This window comes from Pogoniulus pusillus, chromosome 12, assembly GCF_015220805.1.
Source record: "Pogoniulus pusillus isolate bPogPus1 chromosome 12, bPogPus1.pri, whole genome shotgun sequence".
Classification (NCBI taxonomy): Eukaryota; Metazoa; Chordata; class Aves; order Piciformes; family Lybiidae; genus Pogoniulus; species Pogoniulus pusillus.
The window spans coordinates 7,145,623-7,168,363 of record NC_087275.1 but is presented as its reverse complement, the minus strand read 5'-3'; the positions used below and the strand labels follow the sequence as shown (position 1 = coordinate 7,168,363).

The 22,741-nt window shown below is 41.3% G+C and overlaps 1 long non-coding RNA gene across 5 annotated transcripts in view; it reads left to right on the top strand.

Annotated features, from left to right (window-relative positions):
- Positions 1-22,741, top strand: part of LOC135179971 (uncharacterized) — a 158,660-nt gene that overhangs the window by 90,885 nt on the left and 45,034 nt on the right. For all 5 annotated transcript variants that reach the window (XR_010304213.1, XR_010304214.1, XR_010304216.1 and 2 more), the window contains exon 5: positions 20,974-21,049. This is a non-coding gene — a long non-coding RNA (uncharacterized LOC135179971). The remainder of the gene's footprint in view (positions 1-20,973; positions 21,050-22,741) is intronic.

Below are 22,741 nucleotides of genomic sequence, written 5' to 3'. Positions count from 1 at the left end.
GGATTGTGCAGAGAAGCTATGGACACCTCATCCCTGGAAGTGTTCAAGACCAGGATGGATGAGGCTTTGAGCAACCTGGTGTAGTGCAGGGTGTCCCTGCCCATGGCAGGGTGCTTGGAGCTAGATGATCTTTAAGGTTCCTTCCCACTCAAGCTGTTCTGTGATTCTATGATGGGTAAATCTATCTACAGATGTTGAGCACCATAGTCACAGGATGTGCTTAGTAACATTTGCTGCACACTCCTGGACACAGAATGACAGAGGATGTAAAGGCTTGGCCAGAATCACTATTTATGGTCAGAGATGTCAGTTTGCTCACATGTCCTGACCCTGCCATACCCATAGAAAAAAAAAAAAAAGAAATAAAATTGAGGTGTAATTCACCCTCTCTCCTAGACACTGTGGCCAAGACAGATCCCAGACCTCCCCATGTGATATCCATAGCCATAAGTGTCACATTTCCCTTTAAAATGAAACCACTGTTAGAAAATGTGGTGATTGTTGCTATAATCACATGTATTTTGCACAGGTAAAGTCCTCTTTATCTATTTTCATGTTGGTTAGAGTATTTGCTCAGGAAGTGGAAAGCTTTACTTATCCTAGAATTCCCCAGCCCCATTTCTGATTTCAGAGTTGTTTCAGCAAGCAGGGCACAGATAGAGCTGCAGGAATTCCCTCTTCTCTTCCCTCCAGTGCCTGCTCAAACACAATTTCCAGGCAATGCTCAGCATACTTGGGAGGAAAGGTTTTTGGAAGCTCGGGACTAAACCCCACCTGCTTTGCACTGCCACTCCCACTCCATGAAACAACTTACTGTCGTAGGGAAGCTCAATCACAAATACAGGTGTCAGATGTCGATTTCTTAGGAGAAAATATGGTTCCTCATGACAAATATTTTCTAGTGAATAATTACAGTGGATTCTGAAGAGTTTGGTAAACATTAGGTTTTACTCTTGAGTTTCAATAAATAGCATGATACAGATAGAAATCTATGAGGCAGCTTGATCTTTCAAAATATAAAGAATCATAGAATCAACCAGGTTGGAAGAGACCTCCAAGATCATCCAGTCCAACCTAGCACCCAGCCCTATCCAATCAACTCGACCATGGCACTAAGTACCTCATCCAGTCTTTTCTTGAAGACCTCCAGGGATGGTGACTCCACCACCTCCCTGGACAGCCCATTCCAATGCCAATCACACTCCCTGTGAAGAACTTCCTCCTAACATCCAGCCTAGACCTACACTGACACAACTTGAGATTGTGTCCCCTTGTTCTATTGCTGGTTGCCTGGGAGAAGAGGCCACCCCCACCTGGCTACAATGTCCCTTCAGGTAGTTGTAGACAGCAATGCGGTCCCCCCTGAGCCTCTTCTTCTCCAGGCTAAACACCCCCAGCTCCCTCAGCCTCTCCTCATAGGGTTTGTGTTCCAGGCCCTTCACCAGCTTTGTTGCCCTTCTCTGGAAACATCATTAAGTAGTTTCTTACTAAACTGAAGTCTTCCTTAGCTAATATCACTGTGAAGAACCAGAAAACTAAAAAGCTTTTGAAGGAAAATTGATAAGTCAAATATTCCAGATATTTATAAGTATAGGTTTGTGCATTTATGTGTACAAATAAAAGAAAGCATGCATTTATTTGCTCATAACATTTTATATTATCTCATGTTAATTTTGCCATTCAGTGTGTTGAGTTCAGAATTTATAATTGTCTATGTCCATGAAGTAGGAGAAGCATTCACAGAAGCAGTTCCTCAATGCAATTCTTTAAGAACAAAGTTCTTAAACATAATCTTCTGTCATGTAAAACCAGTAAGCTGCAAAATTATTCCAGACTAGAGGATAACAAAATACACACTAATGTCCCATCAAATGTGTTGATTTTGTACTAAATTAGGAAATATAGAAGTGGCATCAGAGTGCAGAAATAAAGGACAAATAGAACAATAAGGCAAGCACTTTTGGAAAACAAATTTAGTGTGAATAATCTGAGAGAAGAACAGATACGAAGCCGTACATAACCACAGGAATTAGCATGATACAAGACACAGAGCATGAATGAAGCATGGAATTATCACACAGACATTTGCCAAGGTCAGGGAAGCTGCACCAGCAGCAAAGTGCTGGATATTAGAAAAAATAAAACCCTGTATGTGAGAGAATGCTTCTTGTGACTGTTCAAAAGACAGAAAACAAGCAGAGAGGAAGGAAACAGTACAGAATACAAGGGTTTAGCCCCAAAACCTTCAGAGGTCACTGGTATTGCTTCACCCAGCTCTTTGAGACCTTCATCAGAGATCCCTGTCTCTGAATTGAAGCGCCTGGCAGCAAGGGAAGGTTGTTTCCCCGATAGGATTGACACTGTGGAAGTTGTATTGAGTGAGCTATTTCCAGCATAAACAGAACATTCCTGCTCTTTAATACAGAAGACAGAGGAGATATCACTTGCAGCACTGTATGCAAGTCTTACTGCTTGTGCATTGGACATAGTAATATTAAATGCAGTGATTTTATAGAATTGTCTGAATGTTATACAGTGGAAAATAAGCCATGGACAGGAGAGAGTGCATGAGTTCAGAAGTACTGATAGAGGGTTGGAATGACCTTAGAGAATGGTGTAACAAATATAAACAAATGTAAGCCTGGATTCTGTGGTTTTCACCTATCTCTGCTGACAGAACTGCTCAGGCACTATATACATAGAATCATAGAATCAACCAGGTTGGAAGAGACCTCCAAGATCATCCAGTCCAACCTAGCACCCATCTCTATCCAATCAACTAGACCATGGCACCGAGTGCCTCATCCAGTCTTTTCTTGAGAGAATATGAGGAATGTCTGTGCTAATTAGTGTGTAATCCTAACGTAGTCCTAATGCAGGTGTATGTAGCCAATCAGAGTCTAACATGATTTGTAACCTTCTTATGTAGCCTTCTGATAGAAAGTATATAAGCCCATGTTTGGGTTGCAATAAACAGATTGAATTGGATTGGTTTGTGTCAAGCTTGCTTCTCCCTGTCTCTTCTTCTGATACCATGGTATCTCAGCCTGTGGCACTTGTGTGTGAGGAGATTAAGTGAAAGTGTATGACAATGATTAAAGAAGTGGGAACCTTGCTTATGGGGACTACGAAAGGACCTAGCAAAAGAAAAGCAATTCATAAAAGATGATTGTGGAATAGGTCAAAATTCCTCTCATCTATAAGACAGCATTTATCAAAGGGCAAACAGAGATAATCTCAGCAAATGTAAAAATTAATAACACCTTCCCAGCCCTTGGAGCAATAATACAGGGAAAAAAATAGGTGTTGGTAATTTAATGGGCTGCAGTATTAATTATGGTGTGGGTCTACCAAAGGGACTGTTTAAGGTACTTGCCTGAAGCAGGAAAAAAGTCCTTTTCAGCTGTTTCCCTTTTTCTTGAGAGTCAGAATTGGCAGCAGATTATTTCAGCTAAAAAACTTTATAAATCTGTTTCATCTTTCAACAAGAGCATCTGTGGTTGCCTTTTCAAAAGCTGAAATGTATGAATTTATATTTAAGTGTGTAGGCTTCAACCACTTTCATGCGGATCAGTCAGTGCAGTAAGTACATTTTATGTGGCACTAACAAACATATTTTCTTTGCATGGATTAAAAAAAGAACATACTGTAAGTAGGTTTAAAAAAATATTCCATGTGTGTTTAAAAATGTAAAGGTTATTTTTAGCAGAATTTGCATTCTTTAAAATAACCTGGTTTGTCAAATGTGGACTTTGAGCAAATCCTACTCCTAGTTGTTGGTAGCGAAACAAGATCGTAGAATCATAGGATCAGTCAGGGTTGGAAGGGACCACAAGGATCATCTAGTTCCAACTCCCCTGCCATGCCCAGGGACACCCTACCCTAGATCAGGCCAAAGTCTCATCCAGCCTAGCCTCAAACACCTCCAGGGATGGGGCCTCAACCACCTCCCTGGGCAACTCATTCCAGGCTCTCACCACTCTTATGCTGAAGAACTTCCTCCTCGCTTCCAGTCTTAACCTACCCATCTCCAGCTTTGCTCTGCTCATCCTAGTCCTGTCACTGCCTGATATCCTCAAAAGTTCCTTCCCAGCTTTTTTATAGGCCCCTTTCATATACTGAAAGGCCACAATAAGGTCAGCTTGCTGAGGCCTTTTTAAAATGGTCACATAATTTCATTCTTCTGACATGTTAATTGAATAACAAGGCTACTAACAGAACTGCTGTCTTCTGAAGTTGTTAATCCTGCTCAGCATATTTGTGATTTCAATGAGGTGGTTTTCATTACAATGGTTACAAATTAATTATACACCACAATGGGTTTTATTCACAGGGAACTGCCATGCCAAACTATGCTACTGTCTTTCTCTAACACCTTGCATTCAATCTTTAAGAGTGGAGCCACATTCTTTAAATAAACAAATCTATTTTCAATTATAAACATTAAAGTGATAGGAATTGAAGAAAAAGAATATTGCTATTTCATATTTGATTATATGAGCAGAAGGTCAAACCTTCATTATCACTACATTCTCTTTGAGAGAGGAACTTGAGAGAGGCTACATTACTAGGCAGATAATTAACATTTCCAACAAAAGTACATTATTTGTAGGCTGATTTTTCTTCTGCCAGTTTATTTCCCTACCTGACACTATGGAAAATGACTTTCAACTTAATAATTAATATTTTAACACATTTTTATTAGATATATTTTTCTTTTTACAATGAGACTGTGACAAGGTAAAAATGAATTGGGGCTTTGAGTATTAAGACTGGACTGCAAATTAACTCAGTTTTTTGAACACTGTATAAAGACTTTTAAAAGTAATTGTTGAAATCCTGGTTTTGACTCTTACAAATATAGTGGAAACAGAAAATTAATTTCTCCCCATAGCAATCTTAATTCTCCAGACTTACAGACTTCTCCAGGTGTTTTCTTGCACAACTTTATACCTTTATTTACTCTGCAATTTTAGCCTCTATTTACATGGCCATTGGTGTTTAAGAACTCAAGTTAACAAACACCTGACAGCTGTACAGTAGGTATTGCAACCCCCTTTGGTGCCCAGAAACACATCGTGTAGTACACATCCATCAAACTGACACCTGAAGAACCCTGGGAAGGATTCTGTGTCTTAATGAAACTTTGACAACAGTGGAAGTGCCTTCAGAGATTTGTCCCTGAGTGTAACATGGGAAAAGTTAACAGATTGGTTCACTTTCTAATTTATCATTTGTCAGACCTTCAGCTATAGATACTTTAAGCCTGACTTTTTTCATTGTCTCACATTCTAGACTTAATTTCCAAGATGTGTTATGTCAAAACGAGAATAAGTAGTTATAAGAGAACAGTATGAGAGTGGGGGTTTAAAATAATTATAAAATCAGGCAACTATGACTATTTAATTTCATGCCTTTTTTTTTTTTTTTAAGTTATCTAAGGGCTGGATTAAGTAAATTGGCATAAACTTATCTCTAATTTTGTTTTTTTTTCCTCTGTTTTCTAAAGTGTTTGAAAATCTATGCAACTGTGGTGGGTTTGGAACTTCAGAAAAGCTGACTCCTATGTAGTATCTCAATATGTGTTTAGAGTTTCAACTTCAGACCACTGGCAATTTTATGGTGGGCTTTCTTTTTGTTTGGTTTGGTTTATTTTATTTGGTTTGGTTTGTTTGTATGTGGTTTTTTTAGGGTGTTGGTTTTGTTTGTTGGTTTAATGTTGGACAAGCATGAGCAAACTTAATACTACTCAAACACATGGATAACTGTTATATCGAATCATAGAATCAACCAGGTTGGAAGAGACCTCCAAGATCATGGAAAATGTTTCCAGAAATAGAAAATGTAAAATTTTGCAAAATCTCCTATTTTTCCCCCCTTTTTTTATAATATTAGTGAACATTGGTGTGTCTGTGGAAGCTACTCTTAGTTATATCATTGCTCTCTTATTCCTGCTTTTAAAAGGCAAACATCTGAGTTTTATGCGTTCAAAGTATAGAATATGTAGCTTCCTCAATAAGTCAGCCAATGCTACAATTTCTTTATATCTTGGCATTTCCTCCCCTGATTTTCCTCTCACTGTCTCATTTGCCATCATTTTTCTCTTAGGGATTTTCTCCTTATTATTCTCATCTCTGCTTTTCCTCTTTCTGTTCTCTTTCTGGCACTGCCTCTCGTTTTTCTGTTTCCCATTCGCATCTGTTTTCTCTACATGTTGTGCTGCTGTTAAGTTTCTTATCCTCCACTCTTCCTTCATTTCTTGCTTGTAATCCCTTTCACTTCACTCACAGTTTCTCAAACTGGTCTATTTTAAAAAGAATTATGTTGTGGGTTTTTTTTTTTTTAATTGGATGTTTGCCATTTGCTCCATTTATATATATTGGTCTTTTCTCTCTCCTCTGTATGTATCCTCTCCACGGAGTCTCAGTGAAGGTTTTCTTTTGTTTTCTCCCTTTGTGCTCTGCTTTTGTGTCAATCACTGTAAACATTGCAGATACCACGAATAGTAATTTTAGAGGCAATCCCATCATCATTTTAGGAAGTAATCCCAGCATGCCAGTTTCCCATGCATAGTTATGCGCCTCCAGTTCTATACACATGATTATATGTCTCTTTCTCTGGTGCTGTCCCATTTCTATGGTAACACTGCATCTCTGCCATTTGTGTGTGATGGAGATTCTGGCAACTGGGCCCCTTTAGCAAATCAAAGTACAGAGAATATATAGAATGTTTGAAGAAACTTAGCAGCAGTAACTTCTTCATTTAGTCCATAAAATAGATAGATTTAAAACAACTCTTTTTTTGCTGGTTGGTTTCTTTGATTTTGTGGTGCTGTTGTTGGTTTGTTTTTTTTTCTTTCATTTGTTTGTTTGTTTTAACAATGATCTAGTTGAATATGGTAAAAAAAATTAAATGATTTTTTTCTGTTTTAAATGCATTGTGCTAGTTTGAAGCTAGCTAGAAGGTTTTGTTGAGTAGGAATTAGATTACAGGCTGTGAAAAGGAAACAATGGTGATGTCTACTTCTCTCATAGGCTTGCTGAGAGGTATAAGAACAAGAACAAAAATATAGATAACACAGTTACCGTCTGGGCTCTGTGGGCTGCACTTTTCACTCTAACCTAACCTGCTGTCTTTGTGACTAATCCACCTCCTTCCTAACTGTCCTGGCCAACCTTCCATACTACCTTAAACATAAGGCAAGATCTTGAGTAAGGTTGAGGGGTGGGAAGAAGGTGGAAGGGCGATTGAGAGCTCCTCCTGGGGACTCAGGTTTCTGGGAGGGCTGTTGTGTTTTCATATTACTTTTTAACTTGTGTATTTCTATATATAACTGTATATGTTTTAAATGTCTGCTTGTATATTGTGCTAAGCTGTAAGTATAAAGCTTCATTCAATTTCCAGATCAGCTGAGTCTAGTCTGGGAGATTTTCCAAAGTGGGGGGTGGTGGTGGTGTAGCACCCAAACCATCACATGCATTTATTTTCTTCCTCAGAGAAGTTCTCAAATTACAACACTTCTGTTATGTGCTTACTGATGAAATATTTTCAGATGCCTAACTGGTAATGCAAGACTTCCTCCTGGATGGGGCACTGTGATGTTATAAGCAATGCCAGAAGTTCAATTAGAGTCTCTGCTCCAGACTCTAAGCCAGATTTTAAAACACTTTAGAAGTTCAGCCATAAATACTGATAAACATGTCAGAATACTGCAGTGAGGAAAGGGACAATTTTCTTGCCTTTCTCAGGTCAAGCAAATGCAGCCATAGACAGCATAATAAAGATTAATTACTCTGAACTATTGAAGTGGAATGCAACTAGCTGTAAAAGCTATCAAAAGAAATTCATGAATGACTTGGTCGCCTAAGGAGTTAAAGCTCATCTGTGCAAGGAACACCTGGGGTCACTAGACATGCTAAAATTGCGCCCAGGGTACATTGTAAAAATTGAGGGCTCTAAGAAAACCAGTCTTCTTTTTTAAAAAAATCAGGATCATAGAATAGAATCATAGAATCAACCAGGTTGGAAGAGACCTCCAAGATCATCCAGTCCAACCTAGCACCCAGCCCTAGCCAGTCAACCCTAGCCAGTCAACTAGACCATGACACTAAATGTCCCATCGAGTCTTTTCTTGAAGACCTCCAGGGACGGTGCCTCCACCACCTCCCTGGGCAGCCCATTCCAATGCCAATGACTCTCTCCATCAAGAACTTCCTCCTAACATCCAGCCTATACTTCCCCTGGCACAACTTGAGACTGTGTCCCCTTGTTCTATTGCTGGTTGCCTGGGAGAAGAGGCCACCACCCACCTGGCTACAGCCTCCCTTCAGGTAGTGGTAGACAGCAATGAGGTCACCCCTGAGCCTCCTCTTCTCTAGGCTAAACAACCCCAGCTCCCTCAGCCTCTCCTCATAGGGTTTGTGTTCCAGGCCTCTCACCAGCCTTGTTGCCCTTCTCTGGACACACTCCAGCACCTCAACATCTCTCTTGAATTGAGGAGCCCAGAACTGGACACAGGACTCAAGGTGTGGCCTGACCTCTGAGTACAGAGGAAGAATAACCTCCCTTATCCTGCTGGCCACACTCTTCCTGATGCAGGCCAGGATGCCATTGGCTCTCTTGGCCGCCTAGGCACACTGCTGGCTCATGTTCAGCTACTATCTATCAGTACCCCCAGGTCCCTTTCCTCCTGGCTGTTTTCCAGCCACTTAGTCCCAGTAATAGAATACAAGCATGTTTGTATGACAAGCTTTTCCTGATACAGATAAGATGATGATGATGATGATGATGATGATGATTATACTAAGAAAATGCTTGAGTGTGAGCCACAGAACTATATGCGTACTATTTTTCTCCGTGGGAGCAAAATCCATTAGGCTAACAATGTTTATTTTGGCTGTTAGATTTTGGGAATGCTTTTTCCTTACATTGACAGCAAAATATTCATGATATAGAAGAATATTGAGTTAGATGTAAGATTTAGACATCTCCTTTCAGATTTAGGAAGAATGTAGGTATTTGACTCTCCAGCGTAATCCTGGAGGGACTTACATAGAGGAAGAAGTCTTGACTTTCTCTCTCCCCTTTGCTCACTTTTAATGATAAGCTATGTAGTATCAAAAGACACTCTGATGCTAAATGCACTTGGAAGCCCAGGGGACCAGTGTCTCCTAGGTCACACAAAAGCATAACGCCTGCCTTTGGCCCAATTAGCCATCATTGCTTCTTCTTTAAAAAGAGGGTTAATGGGAAAGGAGGAAACTCCTCCTTTCTAGACTGCCCTTTAAATTTAGGATGAGGTACTGTCTGTGGGAGCTAGTGAGTTCATACAGGCTGAGGAATGTAATAATATTGGGTTTTTAATTTCCTGCATCCTCTAGTTTGAGGGGAATGAAGACAGATTGCAAGGCCTTGATGTGGTTGGTGGAAGAGTCTGGGGTGCAAGTTTCTCTTCTCTCCTTCCAGCTATGGACAAAGACATGGGATGGTAGAGAAAGATCCAGTCCTTCCCTTAAACATGGAGAAGAGAGGACTGAGAGGTGATCTCTTTTGTGTTTATAAATATCTAAAGGGAAAGTCTTATGAGGATGGAGCCAGGCTCTTGCCAGTGATGTCTAACATTAGGACAAGGGGCAATGGGTGCAAGATGGAGCTTAAGAGGTTCCATGTGAACAGAAAGAAAAATGTTTTCACTGCAAGCCTACCAGAACACTGGAACAGGCTGCCCAGAGAGGTTGTGGAGTCTCTTTATCTGGAGACATTCAAAACCTGCCTGGATGCATTCCTATGTGACCTACTCTGGCAGGGGAGTTGGACTAGATGATCTTTCAAGATCTCTTCCAACCCCTAGCGTTCATGTAAGTGAATATTTTGAAAGAAAGTAGAATTTCCATATAGGATAATAAAATGAGCAGAATCTCCACATATTGTCACTTTTTAACCCTCTCTCCTGTCCTGGTAGGGCATAACTCCTGCCAGGCAGGTTTAACCCTGGCTCTCCTCATCATGTTATGGGTCTCAGAGTGAGTAAGATGAGCAAACAATAAGGGTTTGGCCCCAGCAAAGCCTTGAGGGCTAGGGGGCTTAGCACCACGTGTCAGGTGTCTTGTGCTGCCCTCACCCTGCCTGCGTAGTCAAAGGAGGCACAAAGCTTTGAATTCATTGGCCAGAACAGTGGTGCTAGTGCCTGCTGGCCAGTTTGATTTAAAAATCGATTATATGAAGGGGGATGATTTAGAAACCAACCCTTTCAGCATTAGCCTTTCTGCATTCAGCCTTTGTCTGCACGGAGCCTTCCTGCCTCTCCCTGTTTGCGGCTCGTTAAAGGCGGCCACTTCTTGCAGCTCATGCTAGCCAGCTCAGCAGCATCTTCATCCCTCTTCCTGAAATGTTTGTTTTTTATCCTGGGGTTAAAGCGAGTTTGAAAGTGTCTTTGATACAGGAGACTTACTTAGGGACCAAAGGTGTTGTAAGTACTTCTGCTGGAGTGAATGCTGAGACTCCATAAGCTGGAACGTGTCCAGAGGAGGGTGACAAAGCTGGTGAAAGGCCTGGAACACAAACCCTATGAGGAGAGGATGAGGGTGGTGGGGGTGTGCAGCCTGGAGGAGGCTCAGGGGTGACCACATTGCTGTCTACAACTACCTGAAGGGAGGCTGTAGCCAGGTGGGGGTTGGTCTTTTCTGCCAGGCAACCAGCAACAGAACAAGGGGACACAGTCTCATGTTGTGCCAGGGGAGGTATAGGCTGGGTGTTAGGAGGAAGTTCTTCGCAAAGAGAGTGATTGGCATTGGAATGGGCTGCCCAAGGAGATGGTGGAGTTGCTGTCCCTGGAGGTGCTGAAGAAAAGCTTTGGCTGAGGCACTTATTGCCATGGTCTAGTTGACTGGACAGGGCTGGGTGCTATTTTGGACTGGATGATCTTGGAGGTTTCTTCCAACTTGGTTGATTCTATGTTTCATAGTTATAATTTTTCCTGGTTTTGTATTACAGTTTTCCAAGTTCTGATTGTTTAAACTATTTAATTCTGTGCAATAGCTTCTTGTCAACCAAAAATCCAAAGAACCCCAGGGAATTTCCCCAGGTTTTGAATATAAATAGTAAAAATAATTCTCATACATAAATTAATAGTCATAATTCATAAAGATTATTAATTTCCGGTACATCTTCCTCCACTTCTGTTTAAAAATGCAATGTTACCTCAGTGTATAATCCTTTAAAAAAATATTATTGTTATTATTGTTATTATTCTCCCCCCCCCCCCCCCCCCAGAGTTTCCTTTCTTTTGTGCTTTCTTTATAACATTATTTTGTCTCCAAGTTCTATAATCTCCCCATCTAGAATTTTAAGCCAATCTTCCTGCTGGGATTGAAAATCCATTTTTCTTTATACTGAGTGAATTATTTCTGTATGGTGGTGGATAAATTAAGAGTGGAGTGTATGTGATCGTAACGTAATGTACACATCTGGATGTCCAGTATTTGAATAGCTGCGATGTGACTGTTGAGATATCCTACTCACAGAGATATCCTGCTCACAATACAGTTCTAAAATTAACAGGCTCCTCTAAGTCAAAGCTAAATGAAGGAATGTCTTTCACAGGGACTCAAGCTAACCTAGAGATAATAGATATTGAATTATGTCAGACTGTAGTCTCTTAGGAAATATGGGTGAAGAGTCAAACAATTCAGTAGAGTGTTTCAGAATGCTCATGAGAGTCTATTCAATATCCGCAGAGATATCAAATAGAGCAACAGTAATGAAAATGGAGCTATGTATAGAACCTTTGATGACAGAATTAGTGAGTAACTCAGATTTACTGGCTCTGTTGCATTGCATTCAGGTTAGTGTAGAGGAACTACTGGAGCAGTATTGATTTCTGAAAAAGGTTTACCACTACAATTAATGTATTTGTGGCTATATCCAAATTCCCTGTGTATTAATTGTATTGGCATGGTGTAGCTGGCAGACTAATTGCATAGTGCACTGCAGACTATTTCAGCTGAAACAGCAGAGACGACTGGAATGCAACTAAATTTCCACTTCAGGTGAAGAAGTAGATAGCTTCAACAAATTATTTTGAGGTTCTTGCCCCAGTGCTGTGCTCTCTGCACCAGCAGGTCATTCCACCTGCCATTCTGTAAGTGTCTTTACTGGTTGTCTGATTTGGGTTAAAATAGCAATAAGGACAAGATAAGCTTGGCTTAAACTCTGTGCTAAGTGTGGTAAATGGATTTCTTCCAACATGAAAGCATCAATCAAAACAGAAAATGATGATTCTACACATCCTCACTAGTCAAAAGCAAGGAATTAATCTTAATCTGTGTTATGACCTCAATCAAAACAAGTGCCTGTGAGACATATGCCACACAACTGAAATCTGAACAATTCTAGAGGCCCTATCTCATCTATCAGACCTGCTGAGAAGCCTTCCACAGCTCTTTTGCTGCTTGTCCATTAATGTGATAAAATGATGTTTTTCTAAGTACCATTTCCTTGCCCGTGTGTTTTGATATGCCTTAAAAATTCAGCCTCACTTCTTGCTGTGGACTCTTTAGATGAAGCTATGTCGTTGCAGTCATCCTCTTGAAACAGTTTTTATGTAATCATAATGGTATTTATAAAAAAAGTTTCAACTAATTAGGGCTTAATATTAAAAAGTAATGTTACTCTAGAAATCAAGAGGGACTTTGCCCTGAATTCTGAGAGGGCTAAGAATTCATAAAGTGTGAAGAAAATTAAGATAACTGTTTCTAACTTTTGATGTGAGCCTCAGAAAATAAGGATGCACCTTCTTTATTCTCTTGTTTTCTGTTACAAGCTGAATTTTGTTGAGTTCTACTTCCAAGTATCAATTATGACTTCTTTCACAAGGCCAAACACTAAGACAATTTCTTTTGAAAGTAAAATTTGCTGAGCATTTTTTCCCTGCTATTTATTATCTGCCTCATTGTTATGCAGTTCTCCTGATAGACAAAACCAGTTCTACTGGGAAGGAGTTGTTTCTATGTGCATTAACAAGTATTTCTGTAGCATCTGGGAATACTAAATATAAGGAAATGATTAATCAATGAATCACACAGTAAATAAATGAGATAGTAATATACTGGCTCTTATGCCACAGGTTCCTGATATACAAAATCAGTTCTATTGGGAAGGAGTTGTTTCTGTGTTGTGATGGTTTGGGTGTTACCTGCTTCCCCCCCCCCCCCCCCCCCCCAACTTTGGAAAATCACCCAAACTAGACTGGAAGTTGAATGAAGCTTATACTTACAGCTTAGCACAATATACAAGCAGATATTTACAGTATTTACAGCTATATACAGGAATATACAAGTTAAAAAGCAATACAGAAACACAACAGTCCTCCCAGAAAACAGAGTCCCCAGGAGGGGTTCTCAACCACCCTTCCACCTCCTCCCTATCCCTCCACCTTACCCCAGATCTTGCCTTATGCTTAAGGTAGTTTGGAGGGTTGGCCAGAGGGGTTAGAAAGCAGACGGATTAGTCACACAAATGGCAGGTTAGGTTAGAGAGAGAATTTCAGCCTAAAGCCCACAGAGAGACTCTCTTATCTATGTTTATGTTCTTATACATTTCAGCAAGCCTATGAGTGAAGTAGACATCATCATTGTTTCTTTTTCACAGCCTATAATCTAATTCTTCTCACCAAAATGTTCTAGCTAGGCTCAAACTAGCAGAGATGTACATTAAAAAATATAACTGTAGCATTCAGTATTACTAAATACAAAGAAATGATTAATCAATGAATCACACAGTAAATAAATGAGATAGTAATATACTGCCTCATGCCACAGGCATTGTTGCAATCAAAGAACAGAATCCTTCTAGAAAGGATATGGAACTGTACAAGCTCATCTTAATTCAGCCCCAGGCACCCACATTCCCCACTGGCAGCTGAGTATTTAATTTCTTGGAGAATTTCTATTATTAATTTGTCCAACAAAAACAATAATCAGGAAATTATTAGGTCTGATCTTGTAATTAGCATTGCATGGCTAAAATCTATAAAATCAATCAGATTTACTGATTTGTGCTGGGTGAGACTTTTACCCTGGCAGTGCACAGAATAAAGAAATATGTATCTTTCAGGGTATGCATGTGATGATCCTCTCTACTTGAAGGTATAGAAAATATTGCAATCACATGCACTCTTGCTATGAGCTTGGTATGCACATGCTGTAGAAAAGGCATATTCTGTTACATGAGGCTAAAAAACTTGTTGCTGAAATCAGCTGCAAAATGGGAAGGGATTTTTTATTTTAATAATAAGGAAACATGGATTAAAATCTCTGGGGATATGCAGCAGAATCTACAATAGCAGCCCCGTTCTTAAACCAGATAAGGAAACCTATTAGGCAGATGGTATCACACATGAAATAAGTGATCAAGCTGTGAGCAAGAGAGCCAGATCTACTTAGCGTGATAATTAGAAAAGAAAGAGCCCCAAAGGAAGTGCAGAGTAGTGAAATACAAAATCACAGCTGGAAAATGTAGTGGAGATTATATTTTGGAGCAAGGAATAGGTCATACCAAGATAAAAAGGAAAGACTATGAAATTAGGGTGAGAATTTGGGGACAATGTGCCTACCAGATTATGAGATTGCAATTCACTCATTGAAAATAAAGTTGGGCATTGTAGCCAGGTGGGGGGTGGCCTCTTCTCCCAGGGAACCAGCAATAGAACAAGGGGACACAGTCTCAAGTTGTGCCAGGGTAGGTATAGGCAGGATATTGGGAAGAAGTTCTTCACAGAGAGAGTGATTTCCCATTGGAATGGGCTGCCCAGGGAGGTGGTGGAGGCACCGCCCCTGGGGGTCTTCAAGGAAAGACTGGATGAGGCACTTAGTGCCATGGTCTAGTTGATTGGCTAGGGCTGGGTGATAGGTTGGACTGGATGATCTTGGAGGTCTCTTCCAACCTGGTTGATTCTATGATTCTATTCTATGATTCTATGATCTGATTCTTGTCTGGTGCTAGCAGTAGTTCAGGAGTTTGAACTTCAACATCCCTGCTGATTTATTTTTCTCTGTGTATGCAGTGTCCAGCAAGGCAAATTCTGCATTTGTTAGTCTTACATGTGTGTGTTTGAGCACGTTGAAGACAGATATTTACTGCAGTCCACTTCAGTACATAGCTCTATTATGTTTGGTTCTGCAGATACAGATTTATCCATAATAGAACTCAAAAGATAGCCACTAAGTTCACAGTATCACAGTATCATCAGGGTTGGAAGAGACCTCATAGATCATCAAGTCCAACCCTTTACCACAGAGCTCAAGGCTAGACCATGGCACCAAGTCCCACGTCCAATCCTGCCTTGAACAGCCCCAGGGATGGCGACTCCACCACCTCCCCGGGCAGCCCATTCCAGTGTCCAATGACTCTCTCAGTGAAGAACTTTCTCCTCACCTCCAGCCTAAATCTCCCCTGGCACAGCCTGAGGCTGTGTCCTCTTGTTCTGGTGCTGGCCACCTGAGAGAAGAGAGCAACCTCCTTCTGGCCACAACCACCCTTCAGGTAGCTGTAGACAGCAATAAGGTCTCCCCTGAGCCTCCTCTTCTCCAGGCTAACCAATCCCAGCTCCCTCAGCCTCTCCTTGTAGGGCTGTGCTCAAGGCCTCTCACCAGCCTCGTCGCCCTTCTCTGGACATGCTCAAGCAAGTTAGAGCCTTCCTATCTCATAGAATTCCATTTTGGAGTCAAAGCTTTAAAAAAAAACATAGGATCATAGAATCAGTCAGGGTTGGAAGGGACCACAAGGATCATCTAGTTCCAACCCCCCTGCCATGCCCAGGGACACCCTACCCTAGAGCAGGCTGCCCACAGCTTCAGCCAGCCTGACCTTAAACACCTCCAGCCATGGGGCCTCAACCACCTCCCTGGGCAACCCATTCCAGGCTCTCATGCTCAACAACCTCCTCCTCACGTCCAGCCTGAACCTACCCATCTCCAGCTTTGCTCCATTCCCCCTAGTCCTTTTGCTCTCTGGTATCCTAAGAAGTGCCTCCCCAGCTTTTTTGTAGACCCCCTTCAGATACTGGGAGGCCACAAGAAGGTCGCCTCAGAGCCTCCTCTTCTCCAGACTGAACAGCTCCAACTCTTTCAGTCTGTCCTCATAGCAGAGCTGCTCCAGCCCTCTGAGCATCCCAGTGGTTCTTCTCTGGACATGCTCTAACAGGTCCATATCCTTCCAAACAAACAAAACAACCAACCAAACTTCCATTTCAGAAGCTGCTTTATAAATAATAATAATAATAATAATAATAATAATAATAATAATAATAATAAAAACCAAACATGTTTTTCCCCCCTTTTCTAAGTGCTTCAAATTTTCTTTTCAATTACTGTAAAGAAGGAATTTTCTCCTTGCTGTGGTAAAACGTTCTCATTTCCCCCCCCCCTCTACTGCAGAGGATGTTAACATTTGGAACTGCTTAGAAAAGTCACTTCAGCATTCAACAGGTACCAGAAGCAAATGCCAGACTGCAGTGCACAAGGTGACTTCAACAAAAGGCACACAGAGATCAGCTCCCCCAGAACCTAAAGAGTAGTCAGGCATTCCAGTCCTTCAAACAGGTCTGTGGAAGTTTTAAATAAGCACCCTGCCTCCTCCACATTTTGTCAAGAGATTTTGTTTGTTTGTTTTAATTGAAAGTATTATTTAAGGTCTCTAAACAGCTTAATTAATTAATAACCATGTGTGGGACAACATGTTCATATCATTGCATATTTGGAAGAAATTTGAATACCATTTTGCTACTGTAGAACAATAAGGAGATGAAGCAGTTCTCAGCACCTTAAGGGCTGTTTCCAGGTGAACTGACTGGTGCACATGCTTTTATTGACTGCTCTAATAGTCTTGCTGGAGAGGGTCCAGCGAAGGGCTACAAGGATGATTAGGGGACAAGAGGGCATGGCTTATGAGGAGAGGCTGAGGGACCTGGGGCTTTTTAGTCTGGAAAAGAGAAGACTTAGAGGGGATTTGACAAATGTTTATAAGTATCTGAAGGCTGGCCAGGAGTGGGGGGCAGGCTCTGCTCACTTGCTCCCTGAGATAGGACAAGGAGCAATGGGTGTAAATTGCAGCAAAAGAGGTTCCACATCAACACAAGGGGAAAATTCTTTAAGTGTCACAGAGCACTGGAACAGGCTCCTCACAGAGGTTGTGAGGTCTCCTTCTCTGGAGTCTTTCAAGGCCTGTCTGGATGTGTTCCTCTGTAGTCTGTGTTAGATAGTATTGTCCTTCTCTGGCAGGGGGGTTGGGCTTTATGATCTGCTTGGGTCCCTTCCAACCCCTAACACCCTGTGAGCCTGTGCTCCACAGAGATGGAAAATAGATGGGAGAAGGACTATTGCAGTAGATTTACATTAAAACCTATATTGCTTCTGACAAATCATCTGAGTGCACTTTTGACATTTCCAGGGACTTCCTTTTCATCTATTCATTTGGGCAGCATGCAACAACAAATTTTGGGTTCAGGCCTTACAAGTCTTGGTGTATAAGGGCCAAGCAAAAAAACAGTTATACTTTCACTAATACAATTTCCTCCACCAAAAATGAACAAACCTTTTTGTCTTAGTCTTGCAGTCTCTTTTATCTAATGGAAATATTTTAATTTACTGGTCTGCTAGCTCCAGGAGTAGTTTAATTTTAATTGGTGTGTGCCCTGAGGATAAGAACCTGGGGGTCTGGGTTGATGAAGAGCTCAACATTAGCTGGCAGTGTGCATGTGCAGCCAGACAGCAACAGTGTGCTGGGCTGCAGCGAGAGAAGTGTGACCATCAGGGCAATGGAGATGCTCTGCTCCTGTTAGATCCCACCTGGAGTACTGTGTGCAGTTCTGCAGCCCCCAACACAAGAAGGACATAGAACTGTTAGAGTGAGTCCAGTGGAGTGCCATGAAGATGATCAGAGGGGTGGAGCAGCTCTGCTATGAGGACAGGCTACAAGAGCTGGGGCTCTGCAGCCTGGAGAAGAGAAGGCTTCAAGGAGACTTTATAGTGGCCTTCCAGTATCTGAAGGGGGCCTACAGGAAGGCTGGGGAGGGACTATTGACAAGGTCTTGTGATGACAGGATGAGGGGTAACAGATTTAAACCGGCAAGGTGGAGATTCAAACTAGATGTTAGGAAAGGGTTCTTTGCAGTGAGGGTTGTGAGGCACTGGCACAGGTTGCCCAGGGAGGTTGTGGCTGCTCCCTCTCTGGAGGTGTTAAAAGCCAGGTTGGATGAAGCCTTGAGTGACCTGTTCTAGTGAGAGGTGTCCCTTCCTATGGTGGGGGGGTTGGAACTGAGTGATCTTTGAGGTTGCTTCCTACCTAAACCATTCTATGATGAAAACCCAAAGGATTGTATGTATAAAACTGTTTACAAGTACATTTAGCCATATTTCCACTGCTCAAAAGGCATGCTAGTGAATATTTGGTGCAGTAAAGTAACCTTTCCTCTGTGTACCTTCCTGTTTCTGACTTGGTGGTAAATTGTGTATTATGACTTCATCCCATAAATGCTGCCTTCTGAATATTGAATTAAGTGATGTGAATAAAACCAGTGAAGATGGTGTATATGTAGCATTTTTTTCCACATAGCAGATAAAGACCAAAGTACTCTAGTACAGTAAGTGAAGCTGTTGTACCTTGAAGAAGTTATATTCTCCTATAAAGCCAAATATTAACAACAGATTTTCAAACTAGTTTTGGAGTTTTTTAAAAGTCCTGAAAATAAACCATAAAATTCCTTCCACTAAGTCTTTATTAAATATTGAGTCATAAAGTCTAGAATTCCAATGAAAGCCAATCTTATCTCAGATAATAATGTGTAGATATTAATATAGTTGCAGTCTGTCCCTGCTTTCTTTCATTGTGTGAAAAATTGATTTATCCAAGCAGGTAACAACTCATAGATTCACTAAAATGATATTTCATCAGACACTTGATCATCAAATTAATTCCACACAAAGTTCATAATACACAAAAAAAGGAAAAAAGTAGGAAAGGAATGAGAGGCTTACTCCCACTCTTCTATTCCCACATAAACCTTGCCTTTCATCACTAAAAATATTGAGCTATGCACATACTCCCCACACATAATGGGCAAAAACCTCCACGGTATATTACTTGAGGTTTATGATGGTGCAAATCTGGAGAGTTCTTCATTAGCTATAACTCCTTAGAAACTCATTAATGTAATCCTGAAGTGATGAGCTGAGGAATTAGGCCCTTTCTTTTTAATAAAACTCATATTATTAGCAGAATACTTTTCTCTCTTGAAATCTCATTTTCAAACATAAAGCTCTATCTTGAAAGGCAAATTTATCCACCATCAGGACTAGGTTTTCTGAAGTAACTGATTTGATTTCATTGAGATTTGCACTAGAACCATTTTTGTACCCCTAGGAAGCAACACTGGTGTGATTGTTTGGGAGTTACCTGCCTCCCCACTCTTATGAAATCACCCAGACTAGACTCAGCCAGCTGGAGGTTAAGGAACGAAGCTTTATATTTATAGCTTAGCACAATATACAAGCAGATATTTACAATCTATACAGCTATAGACAGAAATACACAAGTTAAAAGTAATACAGAAACACAACAGCCCTTCCAGAAATCAGAGTCCCCAGGAGAGTCTCCCAACCACCCTTCCACCTTCTTTCCACCTCTGTACCTTATCCCACAGTTTGCCTTTAGTGCAAGGTGAGTTTGGATGGTCAGCTAGTGGGTTTGGGAAGCAGAAGGATCAGTTACGCCGAAAGCAAACCAGGGAGAAAAGTACAGGCACCAGCTGCGACAGAGACCTGCTGTGTTGTCTATGTTTTGTGTTCTTGTTTTTATACATCTCAGCAAGCTTATGAGTGAAGCAGACATCATCATGGGTTCCTTTTCACAACATATAATCTAATTTCTCTCATGAAAATATTTCAGCTAGCCTCAAACTAGCACAACTGGGAGCTGAGTCTTTGGCTCTTAAATAGGAGAAGACAGCAGGGCCAAGCCTTCCCAGAGGTGCAAGAAGTGTGGAGGAGCCAGCAGTGTGCCCAGGTGGCCAAGAGAGCCAGTGGCATCCTGGCCTGCATCAGGAATGGTGTGGTCAGCAGGAGCAGGGAGGTCATTCTGCCCCTGTACTCTGCACTGCGTAGACCACACCTTGAGTACTGTGTCCAGTTCTGGGCCCCCCAGTTTAGGAGGGACATTGAGATGCTTGAGCGTGTCCAGAGAAGGGCGACGAGGCTGGGGAGAGGCCTTGAGCACAGCCCTACGAGGAGAGGCTGAGGGAGCTGGGATTGTTTAGCCTGGAGAAGAGGAGGCTCAGGGGAGACCTTATTGCTGTCTACAACTACCTGAGGGGTGGTTGTGGCCAGGAGGAGGTTGCTCTCTTCTCTCAGGTGGCCAGCACCAGAACAAGAGGACACAGCCTCAGGCTGCACCAGGGGAAATTTAGGCTGGAGGTGAGGAGAAAGTTCTTCCCTGAGAGAGTCATTGGACACTGGAATGGGCTGCCCGGGGAGGTGGTGGAGTCGCCGTCCCTGGAGCTGTTCAAGGCAGGGTTGGACATGGCACTTGGTGCCATGGTCTAGCCTTGAGCTCTGTAGTAAAGGGTTGGACTTGATGATCTGTGAGGTCTCTTCCAACCCTGATAATACTGTGATACTGTGAAAAGCCTTTTTTGTGTGAATAGCACATCCGCAGATGTCTGCCAGCCTCTGAAATCCTGAGCAGAATTAAACTTGCTCAGTTCTTACAGCTTGGCTGGTTGCTGCTGAGGAACATTTATATCTGCTGTTGCTTGTAGACAAAGATGGTGTTTTGTCAACCCATTAATGGGAACTGCCTCTTAACTCAGGCAGCCTCAAGGTCATGTGATCAGTTCATAATTCAGGACTGCTAAACTGATTCTTCAGAGTGTGAATCTTGGTGTGCTTCAAAGAGAAATATATTCTCCATTTCTCCTCCTAGGACTAATTGCCTGGCAGGAGCGTGACAGAAAAGAAAGGCAAGCCCTTCAGATTTCCACAGTGCTGTCCTTGAAAATGTGAGTGTACCTCTTGTAAATACATAGGCTACTATATTTAGTAAGAGAATTTAAAGTAACAGAAGTGTTATATGTGCAGCTTAGCATCCTGTGTTCACAACTCTTCAAGTTATTTTAGACCAACAGTTTTATTTACTATGTGTTCCACATTTTTCTTCCTTAATACTATTAAGTAAGACAACTTTGGATTAATCTGCGTGGAAACCATTAACTCATCTAAGGTGAAATGTCTAAAGCAGTCAGTATTGCAGATCTGCTTGGCCTCTTTCCATCTGTTTGTGTGTTTTGCCCTTCAGCTTCTTTTTATTAGTTCTGCTTGTATTTTGTCAGTGTGTCCTTTCCTTATAAACATAAGTTGCTAATAAGTGAGGAAAAAGTCTGCAGAAAGTAGAACAAATGACAAAAGCAGAATGCCTGAAGAGCCAAAAATACTACTTCACTCCTGATTGTTTTGCTGGGTTTTTTTTTCATATCTTTGTCACATGCCAGATCCTTCAACCTTTTGCCTTTTAAGCTCACATATTTCTTACAAGCAAAATCTAATTATCCTCTGCAACTAATAGATGCTATTCCGAGAAATGTAAATGAATCTTGAACTACAAATACTCCATTTTCTCTCTTCCATCCTTAGTCTCATTTATTTTCTTGCCCAATTGAAGATTTTATAATCTGGGATGGCTTTTAAAACAGAAGAGCTATTAACTGCTGCTTGCTCTGCAGGCAGAAGTTACAAGACATGAAAGACCTTCGCCAAACAGTATATTATGGGGAAAAAAAATAGCCTTTAAATCAGCAGCACTTGCATGCAGCTCTTCTTACTTTTTGGCTGCATTTCATAAGTATCATCCAGGTAATTTCAAAGTTAATAGATCTGCAAATTTGTATAATCATAGAATCATAGAATGAAACAGGTTGGAAGAGACCTCCAAGATCATTCAGTCCAACCTAGCACCCAGCCCTATCCAGTCAACTAGACTACGGCACTAAGTGCCTCATCCAGGCTTTGCTTCAACACCTCCAGGGACGGTGACTTCACCACCTCCCTGGGCAGCCCATTCCAATGCCAATCACTCTCTCTGGGAAGAACTTCCTCCTAACATCCAGCCTAGACTTCCCCCCGCACAACTTGAGACTGTGCACAACATGAGACTGTGCACAACTTGAGACTGTATCCACACCAGTTCAAACATTGTTTTTCTTGACTGCTTTATACCTTGCAAGGTACTTTCATATATTAATGTTTTTATAAACCAAATATTATCTAATCCATTATTTTACAGAGTAGTATATATAAACACCTAAAACATGAGGATGTTTTTTAACATTTATCATTTGAAACATATGAACACAAAACCAAGGATTGAATAATGCTTTCTTTGGGAACAGAAGGAAGAAAAGACTGGATGAGGCACTTAGTACCATGGTCTAGTTGATTGGCTAGGGCTGGGTGATAGGTTGGACAGGATGAGCTTGGAGGTCTCTTCCAACCTGGTTGATTCTATGATTCTATTTTTGCATTGGTTCAAATCTTGTGAAAGATCTGTCCACGAAAATAGAATATGACGTCCCATATCCCACTGGTAAAATGGAGTATTAAAAGACTATTAGAACCCAAAAATGCTTTCAGGACACTAAATGCATCAGGACAGCAAAACAGATTATAATTTCCCTGTGAAACTATTTCAATAGATA